This window comes from Camelus bactrianus, chromosome 14 (assembly GCF_048773025.1).
Source record: "Camelus bactrianus isolate YW-2024 breed Bactrian camel chromosome 14, ASM4877302v1, whole genome shotgun sequence".
NCBI classification, from domain to species: domain Eukaryota; kingdom Metazoa; phylum Chordata; class Mammalia; order Artiodactyla; family Camelidae; genus Camelus; species Camelus bactrianus.
Genome location: NC_133552.1, coordinates 64,157,423 through 64,168,664, shown reverse-complemented (window position 1 = coordinate 64,168,664; position 11,242 = coordinate 64,157,423).

The window sequence follows — 11,242 nt, the reverse complement described above, 5'->3', positions numbered from 1 at the left end:
AGGCTGAAGAGGGTCCCAAAGTTTTGGGAGGAGTTGGCAAGGACTAGTTCTACTCCATCAAAGCAGGAGCCACCCAACTCATCTCCAAAACAGAGCAGTTCAGTGAGCTCCCCCAAGACAGAACTTTAGTCAATCAAGAACCATTATTTTACTTATTTCACCTAAGATCCTATAGATTTCTGATCATTGTGAATTAAGATAGAAAAGTGTTATTTACTTGAGTTTACAAGTGTACCACAGTTATCCTCAAATGTGACTCATCATATGTGATAATAATAAAAATGAAATCAAAGCACAGAAGGTAAGTGATAAGAGATAAGTGCTCCTGACTCAGATCCCAAGTCATTTCAGAGTTTATAGAGGAATTCTTGCATCACGACCTTTGTCACAGGATGACAGATAAAGACCCTTTGTGATCTCTCGGCAATCCTTGAAAATGTTCACTGACAAATCGTTATGGATTCAGATGGTCATTAGGAGAGTTTGAACCCATAAATCATGCTTTCTTGAGGATGATATCAACTTCTGTTCCTCGGTTTTGTATATTTGAAAACAATAAAAAAATGTTTTTCTTCTGTTAAAAAATCAGAGATCTGTAACAGGAAGGAAAAACTATCATTAGAAAGAACAAAAGAAAGGGAAAAGGAAGAAGGGAGGAAGACAGAGGAGGAGAGGGGATGGAATGGAATGAAATGAGTAGGCTGTCTTGCTTCTAAGAGAGGAGACACATTCAGAAGGCAAAAGTCTTGTTCAATGAAGGCAACACTGGACAGACTGATATGATGTAGGGCTTTCTGTTGAGAATATTTCAACATCATTTGGAATTATCTTTTGTTTTGTTACATAGGAAATGAGTTTTAAATTAAAACTTGATTACAAACCTGGCAAGTTAGTGTTTCCATGCAACTGTGCCTTCCTGGTCAACAAAGAAAAGGTTCACTTAAAAAGAAATGACACCATCATCTCATTCAAGGTAACTGACTGGAAAGAAGTGTTTTCTGTTTCTCCAACCACAAACAATTCAATGAAAAAACCAAATTGTATAAGAAATAAACATAAAAGTAAATACATTAGAATGTTGAAAAACAGGACTATTCTACCAGCAGATCTCAAAGTAAATAGTTTTTGAAGGGCGTAAAACAAATGGAAACAGAATGAGAGTGAAATTCAAGTCAACTGAAGAATCTACAAACTGCATAGAAGCAGCAGAGATGATGTCAAAGAAAAAGGAAAAAAGGATTTTCTGAGCAAAACCTTGGACTAATCCCAAAAACTGGCATAATGGAGCTACGGGGAGTGGGTCCTCCTTGCAGTGAAGCTGTGGTTAATTAAAGGGTGTGACCTGTATGCCAATACTACCACTCACTGCATTCATAATCCTGATTTTCTCTAAATGAAACACCAAAGCCAATGTATGGAGGAACTTACTGCAATTTGCAGGGGTGGGAACCACCTTCTCCAGAAAACAAACAAGGAAGAAACTTTACTTGGTCACAAGCCCCATAAATTTCCTGAGCAATCACAAGAAACAAACTTCTGTAATCCAAAGTGGCTTTAAATGCCAGGCAAATCTAATTATCATTTAGCCTGAGAAAATACACTCCCAGTTATTAATTTTGTTTAAACCAGATTCTCATTTAAAATGTGATCAAAACAAGAAAGACATTGAAAACTCAATATATAACAGATCTAAAAATTAAAATATAAAGGAACAGAAGAAAACTTCAGCATGATTATAATTAATATCCTCAGAGAGATTTCAAAGAACATTAAAAAAAAAAAAGCCCACACTGAAAGCAAGTTGCTATGGAAAGAGAAAATTCAGAGCTCTTTTGGTTTTATAAAATATAAGTAACAGAATATAAAGTAGGTAGACAGAAAAGTAACTCAGAACTGATAATTAAACACTAAAGTAGAAGCAGAATCATACGATAAAGGCAGATTAATAGTAAGAACAGCAAGAACAACAACAACAAAAATGACACTGTCTTCAAGGAGGAAAAATAATGCTGAACCCTGAGTTCTTCATAAGAAAAAAAGAAGGAAGTGTAATTCAAAAGAAAATGGAATAATTTATTTAAAGTTCAGGAAAAAAATGCCTTCCTTGACTCACATACCTTTGAAAATATCTATCAGAAATAAAGTCAGTAAAGATGTTTGCTGTGGATGAATTTTCTCAGTTTTGTCTGCAAATCACATTTAAAAACGTACTAAAAAAAGTTTTCATGCACAAGGACTGTGACATCAGAGTGAAACCTAAAAATAAAGGAAAAAATAAGAATAAATAGTAAGTCACAGGTTAAATATGTGGAAAAACTAGAGTATTAACTATATAAAATAGCAAAAATAATTTGGGGTTTAAGATTTTAGAAGTAAAGTACATGAAAAATAACAAAAAAAAAAGAGGGGTTAAATGGATTTAAACTTTACTAAGTTTCATTGTTTTGGAAGTGGCTAATGTATTAATCTATATTAGACATTAATGATCAAGATTATTGTCAACTCTAGGGTAACTACTAAAAAATAGTCAAAGAATATGTATCTAACTATCTCATAGAGAAAAATTAAAATGAAAAAGAAGAAATTTTGATTAACCTAAAAAAAGGCAAGAACAGTAATAAACATTAATAGACAACATGTGAGAAAAATAAAAATAAATAATAAAATGGTAAATTTAAATCCAAACATACCAGGAACCACATTAAACTGTTAAAGTATTAAAAGATTATCAGACTATATACAAAGCAAACTTTCAGGATACACTGCACACAAAAAAAATCAGGCCTTAAATTTAAGGATACAGAAAATTTAAAGTAGAAAGATAAGAAAATAGATACCATGCATTCAGCAGAGGAAAGCTAATATAGTTATGCTAACATCAAATTAAACTTTAAGGCAAGAAACATTACTAAAAATAAAGAGGAAATAATAGTAGTAGTAGTAGTAGTAGTAGTAGTAGTAGTAGTAGTAGTAATAATAATAATAATAATAATAATAATAATAATAATAAAAGTGTCAATCAAGCAAGAAAATAAAAAATTTCTAAATGCCCAGGCTACTAGTTACATAGGTATGAAATATTTAAAGTAATGGTTGAAAGAAGTAAAAGGAAAAACAGAGAAATCCATTATCATACTGGGATATTTTAATATACTTCTATGAGTAACTGCTAGCAAGCCAAGCAAAAAACAATTCCATAAGGATATAGAATACTTAAAATGATTAATCCAGTTGACTTCCATGGAACACTGCACACAGCAAGTGCATTCTGCTCATAATTTCCAGGTGCAGGTGAAATATATACCAAAATTAAACATATTCAAGGCCATAAAGCTGGTCTCAACAAAGTTTAGAAAATTGAAATCACACACAGAATATATTTGGACAATAGTGGAATTAAGCTAAGAATCAATTTTTAAAAAAAAGGAAGTATGTTAGAAATCAAGTAGTGCTTTTCTAAATATGAATCAAATAGGACATGGTAAAAATTACAAAAAAATTTTAACTGAATGATAATGAAAAGAACAGGTCATAAGTGGAATACATAAAACTCATATATAGCTTTCAATTAATATATTAGGGAAAAAACAGCTTTCCAGTCTCAGGTCTATTTGCACAAGATGACTAATTTTATAAAAAGAAGACAATCTTTACCCTCAAATCTATCTGGTCTTTTTGGACTTTCTGGTTGATACGGGTGGGGATCTGGAGAAGAGAGTGGTATTACTGGAAAACATATTTTGTTTTATTTTAATCCAGAGAGAATGTTTGCTATTTTATGCTTTCTCGATGAATAGTCTCATTCTTATCATTATGACAATTGAGAAGACTTAACCAAAAGCAGTCTTCTTTGTTTTGGTTTGTTTTTTGCTTGTCTCTTGTGAGTTACCCTTCTTCACTAACACCTGGTTTTGTTGAGACAGTGGGCCTGACAACACAGCTCTGGTCCTGCTCTTCAAAGTGGCTGGCCACAAGGATTCCAACCCCACATTCCCAGAAAGGAATATCCAATGAGGGGGATGCATTTTGCCATCCTCGTGGTCCTCACGGAAGAAGAAAAAAATCCTCACTTTATTCCTCTTAGATGTGTTCTTCTTTGGTGTGCTGTAAGACTTGATCCTTGTCTTGGCATCACAACAATGTGTCTCTGCAAAGGGTGAAGAGGGAGTTGCTTCTGAAGGTCAGGGTCAAAGACCTGGTCTGCTGATCAGCTGATCAGGATGAGTTTTTTCCTTATCTTGAACTTCCCTCTTAGCTTTTTGAAAATATTTGTATACTCTGATCGATTCACTTACAGGTGGAGGGAGAGGACAGGGGTTTGACCCAGGGGAGCAGAAAGGCAGGAGGCAGAAAGACTTCCAACCAAAGTGCACAACAACACACCCCAATGCAGTGTTTAAAACATTTATTAGTCATAGAAAACTTTAAAAATCTGAGCAATATTATTTTTCCTGTCCTGGGGAAAACATTGCACTCACGCAAATACAAATATTACAAACAACTTCAAGGCATTTCTAGAATGCCTCATGTCCACGTCTGAAAATTGATTTCAGACCTCTGGCTTTAATACTCATTAAAAAAAAAAAAAAAAAAAAGAGATGGCAGGGTGGGGGGAGAAGGAGAAGATTAAAACTATCATAAGAAAGTGAATAGAAATAGATGTTTTATATTATATCAACCCACTTAAATTAAGCTCAGGTTTTTCAATATCTTCCCAGACTCAGCACCCAGCACTTAATGCCATGAATTGTTCTTCCTCCACTTAAAGAACTGTCATCAACAATGCCTTTCTTTTTTCCTTTGTAGCCTATTCACTGAAGCAAGACAGTGAAACGAGAAAGGTAAAAAGAAATCTCATCGCATTTAAGATCATGCACTTGATAAAACTGTTTTCTTAACCAGACAAAGTGTGAAATTCTTTTCATGGTTTTTAGTTTAAGTAATTTGATCAGATCACCATTCAGCATGTCACCCAGAGCTGCTCCATTACACTCAGTGCTTCCCCAAAAATGTTTCTTCCCATCCAACTTCTTCTCCACTGATGGAACAAGCTGATTAACAGGATTAGGTGCCTTTCATTTGTTCCTTTTTATTTGGCAAGACTCTATTACTCATATGTTGGGGAAAGCTTTCTGTTAGATTTTTTAAATGTTTTATTTTACTGTTCTATTTTTGAAAGCTTCAGATTTTTTCCCTACCCACCTCCACCCCTTTGTGAAGGTCTATATATCTCAGTAATACAAAAGATAATCTGTAAAATTTTTTCACCTCTAACTTGGTTAATGCCCAAGAAAACACCATCTGATTATATTTATTAGCATTTGCTTTCATTCTCTAATATGGGGAACAACAGACCTTAGGATTATGTCCTCTGAAAGATGCATCTTTAATCAAGAAAGTGTATTATTTTCCTCTGATTCAGGATTTTCCACTTCAAGTCCAAAAGATAGTTGGATTAAACTCTTGATTTGGAGAGAAGAGAAGAAAATAGAGAGGGAATAAAAAGAAACAAACAAAAATAAACAAAATGATTAAGTAAGTAGCTGCTATGTTTCAAAGGATACATGAGAAAATGTCATTCTTCTTCATTTTATCTTCTTGTCAATTCTGATACAGGGATTTGTAATCCAATTCTACATTGATTAGCCTATTAGCAAACTAGCCATTGATGGCATCCTTGCTAAGATTCAGGGGGCTCATAGCTCCCTCTCCATTACCATGGTACTGGTATCCTGCTCTCCTTTACTCCATCCCCTCCTTGGGCCCAGCTTGTAGCCAGAGAGCATCTTGGGGAACTTAGCTCACCCCTCCCTGTTGAGTTGACAACCTCCAGGCAATTTAAAGATGAAATCTGAATCTGATTCAGCTGCTGGGGCCCTCCATGAGAATGGGACTCCCCACTCAGGATTCTGACTCCTGGCATCCAAAGTTGTGAAACACTCCAGCCTGTGAAAACACCCTGTAACCTTTAGACTTCATTTTGTCACATCCTTCGACCGTCCCTCAGCTCCCTGTTGTCTTTTGTATTTCTCTCCCAAGCTGGAATATTTTTTGAGTGGAAGAATGCATCTTCAATGATTACATGAAGACAGCAGGCATAAATTGTGACTGTCCCACACAGACTCAGACCCATCATTGTCCTAGAGCCATTCTGCTTTCCGTACGGCTGACTGACTTTGGTCAGTAATAATCTTTGGGCCCCTGGGTTCAGAATGTTTTCTTCTGGAGAATGCCGCTTGCCGTTATTGAACGCCCCAAGGCACTGCCACCCTGTAAGTCATTTATATTAATTCTTGGCTTGGTGTTTCCTAAGTCATGCAATTATGGTAATTATCCAAAGAAGGAAGAAATTTTCATTAAAGTGTTCATTTTCCACTTGGTGCCAAGACTAAGGCAGACATGTTTTCTTATAATCTCCCTTTTCCAAAGGTCAGTTCTTCTTTTCCTAGCCTAGCCTTTCCCTCAGTATGTAGCCCATCTCTAAGGAGGGAAATTCAAGTTCTTACCTTCGTCTTCTACGTGGTCAAGGCCTTGTCTTCTATCCCTGGGCAGCCAGTCCAGGACAGCTAAAGCACCAAAGCTTGCTTAACGCTCTGGAAATATCCTGTATTGCATTTATGTATTTACACACTTGCTTGCTCACATACTTAGGGAACTTCCGTATGTACTTAAAATTATGTTTCTATGTTTTATCCAGTATTTCTAGATACTCAGTATGAAAAGTGTATTCAAAACATTTAGTCTTACCATATGGTTATAATCAGAAATCTGAAATAAAATGTTTGTCATAGAGTCAGTTCTCTACTTTCTAGAAATTTCCTTTACCCTTCCAAATCTTTAACTTGGGAAATCAAAATCTAGAAGGGAAGACTTTTTTTAAAACATTTTTTTACATATCTTAAAGGCTTTTTTTTTTTATTTTTAACTTTATTTTGAAAAGATGTCAAACTTACAGAAAAGTTGCAAAAACAATTGAGTGAATTCCCAAATACTCAAGATTCACCGCTTGTTCTTATTTTTGCTCCGTGTGCTTTATCACTCTCTATACCATATGTACTATTATTATCTTTTTAATAAACTATTTGAGAGCAAATTGTAGACTTTTACCCCTAAATATTTTCATCTTCACTGCTAACAGTAGACATCCTCTTAAAAAAGTCACAGTACAGTTATTAAATTCAGAAAGTTTAACATTGTTAAATTATTGTTATCTAATCTGTGGTTCATATTCAAATTTCACTAATTGTCCCAATAAAGCTAGAAGGGAAGACTTGTAGAGTTAAAATTAAAGGCCCTTCTAAAAGACATCATGGCCCCTAATCTTTCATAAAACCCTTAAGAGATAGTAAGAGGACAGAAACTGGATGAATTAGTAATTCCCTGACTTTGAGAAGAGAATCAGATACCATCCTAAGGAAATTGGAGTCTCCAAATTGTGAATTGGTCAAAATGCAGAATGTAGGACAATTTTTATAAACTCTAATTTCAGTTCCTTTCTTCCCCCTCCTTTTCATTCTTACTGCTTTTCTTGTTGTTTTGAGTACAACTCTTTCTACACCGATATGAAGCAGCTCCACCAGCCGTATTTTATCTTTCTCAGTGGCTTATCTGATTTCCAGAAGCAAGATTTCCTTTAACCACACGGAAAAAGTTGGTCTGTATGCTGCCTCCCCTTCATACCTTCATCTTCCTTCCACTGGCTGATAAAGTTCTCATCTCCATAATCTAATACTGTGTGTTGACCAGCACTGGGCCTCTTATTTCCAGGGTGAAAGCAAGAGGTAGATGGTCATTTTTCCTAAATTCTAAATTATAAGAATAGTAAGACACATTGGGCTATATTTTCAGTGTTATCTATAGTGCTGGCTCCAAGATGAGAGATGTAACTAAAATATTTTTCACTTACTACACTCAATACAATGTAATACATGTATGGTATATAAATGGGCTCATTGATAGCTTTTTAATTCATATGTGTTTTTCTAATGTTATATTCTGAGAGGAAAGCATTCCATTCATTCTGCAACAGCTCTTGTTAGAGTTTCATCAGACCACAACAGTTCTCCACAAAAATCAGCTCTCCTGTGGGATGGATAGAACCATATAAGTTTAAGAGGTCATCGAATTGAGCCCATGTACTGAAATGTACCATGCACTTTAGCAAAAAGTGTAGAAGTATTAAGACAAACCACAACCCACTTGCCAAGAGATGGAAGCAAATCTGTCAAGAAGACATTCCTCCCACTTATACCAGACAGCTCAGGAGAGCCTCCCAAAGACTAGCAAAGATAAGGGTGAGCAATCCACTTTTGCTTCTACTAAACCAAGAGAATAAGAGAAAGAAAGGCAAGTAATTCTGAATGTAGACAAATATTTGTGCTAAAATCGTGATTTCTCAAAGATAAACTTTTTAAAACTTTTCACAGGATCATCGAGAAATGTGATCCTTAACTTCAGTGCCCCTCAAGCCAGAAATGGAGACTTTTCAGAGTATATTCTACCTACCATAGAGGGGAAACCTACCATCTCTAAAGATAGACATCAGTTAGAAGCTTTTTAACAGCTTTGGAGGGCAGCATTTATCTTGTTGTGGTACATCCAGCATCCATCAGACAGTTTCTTCTAGACCAAAGCAGAACATTTCAACACAGCAGTTGTATCTACAAGCTCTCTGATCTGAGTGATGTAAGATGGGTTGGGACTAACTTTGAAAGTAGACAAAGACCAATTTGTAAGAACAAGTACAGAAAAGAGTGAAGACAATGAGGAATTTTTCAACTTCTCTGGGGAACTCATTTGAGCTGGGAAACTTTTGAACTTCCCCAGATGCCTCAAACATGAATTTCCCTCCAATAGAAGATTGAGATTAGCTTATAGTTTTACATTGCAAACACACAGGGCAATTTCCCAACGCCTTGTCTGACTTGTTGAGTATTCAGCCAACAAATTTTTAACAAGATTAGTAAGGTGCTGTGTCAAACAACATTTGAAAGTGTTCGTCTAAGACCTTTTGAACTGTAAGTTTATTATAAGTTTCTCCACCCCTAAAGGAGAACCTAAACCAGGCTAGTAGGCTCTCTGATGGGGGGAAGTGGTTACTTGACAAATAAATCTGTTGCATTTGGTGTTGGAGGTCTAGAAACTAGTTCTTCAAATAAAGATCAGCAACTACCATTTTTATATATAGCAACTACTTTGTGGATGGGCCTGATTAGAGTCTGCTATAATGTTGATTTAAATATTTTAAGCAGAAAATAAATACTTTCAAACTATGATTTGTTTCTTCAGGGAATTTTATTAACTCCACCCACATGGACACCCAGGGTTTACTTCATTTTATCTTTGGAAAGGTCAGTCATCTTCTACCCCAAGTGTTAGTTCATTTGCTAAATCAATGAAAATTTACTCCTGAGAGGTACTTGATATTTGTCCTACACTGAAACTGCTCCACTCTCAAAATTAAAGATAGAATTATCTCCATAGCTTTGGTTCTTAAAATCTCTTGTACAAGTCTTTCCATGAAAACAACTCATCGTCATGAAAACCTCCAATCCACTGACCACTCCATTTCCATTAGCTCTGCCTTTCTTCCCTTCTTTATGATAGTTCTTTTTTCCTTAGATTCGAATTCACAACCCATCACTACAGTCAACCTCTTACAAACATTCTTTCTCAGTAATTGTTCCTCCATCAGTCGCTTGGAAAATAAAAAGTAGCCATTAATCTAATGGCCATTTGACTTCACCATGTCCAAAATTACACAGCCAAGAATTGTTGAATAAAATCACAGAAAATGTGATTCAACACCAGCCAAGAGTCCAAAATCATTTCTCAGTAGCCTCAATAAAATTAGTTCTCTCTCTCTCTGTCTTACCTCTTTGATGTATCTTTGGTATTTAGAAAAGTATGCATGTTTTGTTCTAGTGGTTTCATTTATAACCCTGTTTCAATAATTATTTATCCATGTTGAAACTTATTCCACTTCTTGGAAGACGGTCTCATGTCTTTTCCTTACTCCTCAAACTCTACGCTTCCTTGTTTCTGCTGTGCACGTTACCTAGTACTGCACTGACACAGTCCTCAGACTGTATCTGATTTTCCTGTTTCCTTTACCCAGACTGTATCTCTCTCCTCTTGTGAAAACAGAGGAAGTATTTTTTTTTTCTAGCCGATGAAGAATCTAGTCATCTCAGCCTTCCAAGGACTTTCCTGGAGTGACTCTTCTCTCACCTAAATTCTCATTCTTTCCTGTTAACTGGATCTTCTTCTTCACACAAGCAAGCTCTAGTATCTACCATTAAATAAAATAAAGGTAAAAAGGAAGAAACCCTCCTGATTTTCTGTTCTTCTCTAGATTCTCTCACATTTCTCTGATCCTGTTAAGGCCACATTTATTTATGTTGCCAACTCACTATCTCTGATCTACAATTCCTGCTTACTACTTGACTCATTTCAGTCTGGTTCTTTCCCTTACCATGCCTCTCAGTCTGACTGCCAAGGTCATCCGTCAGTTACCTACATGTTGCCAAAGCCATTAGTCATTCTTCATTCTGCTGCATACAAGTAGCAAATGAAAGGCTTGACTACTCCTTGCTTCCTGAAAGATTTTTCCTCTTAAGGCTTTCCCTGTACCATCTACTGTAGATAGATGTGTACCCTCTAAATTAGTATGTTGAAGCTAAACCCCCAGTGTGACTATATTTGGAGATGGTGTCTCTAAAGAAGTTGCATTTCTTTACACTAACAAATCAACAGGAAAATAAAGTAAAGAAACAATCCCTTTTAAAATAGCACCCAAAGTAATAAAATACCTAGGAATAAATCTAACCAAGTAGGTGAAAGACTTACTCATGGAGAACTATAAAACATTGATTAAGGACATTAAAGAAGACTTAAAAAAATGAAAAGATATCCCATGCTCCTGGATTGGAAGAATCAATATTGTTAAAATGGTCATACTGCCCAAGACAATCAACAGATTTAATGCACTCCCTATCAAATTAGACAGGACGTATTTCACAGAACTAGAATAAGTAATAAAATCTATATGGAATCACAAAAGACCCAGAATTGCCAAATCATTACTGAAGAAAAAGAAAGAGGCTGGAGGAATAACCTTCCTAGGCGTCAGACAGTACTACAGAGCTACAGTCATCAAAACAGCATGGTATTGGTACAAAAACAGACATACGGACCAATGGCACTGACTGGGCGTTTGAAATTTGTAGATACTGACAGGTAA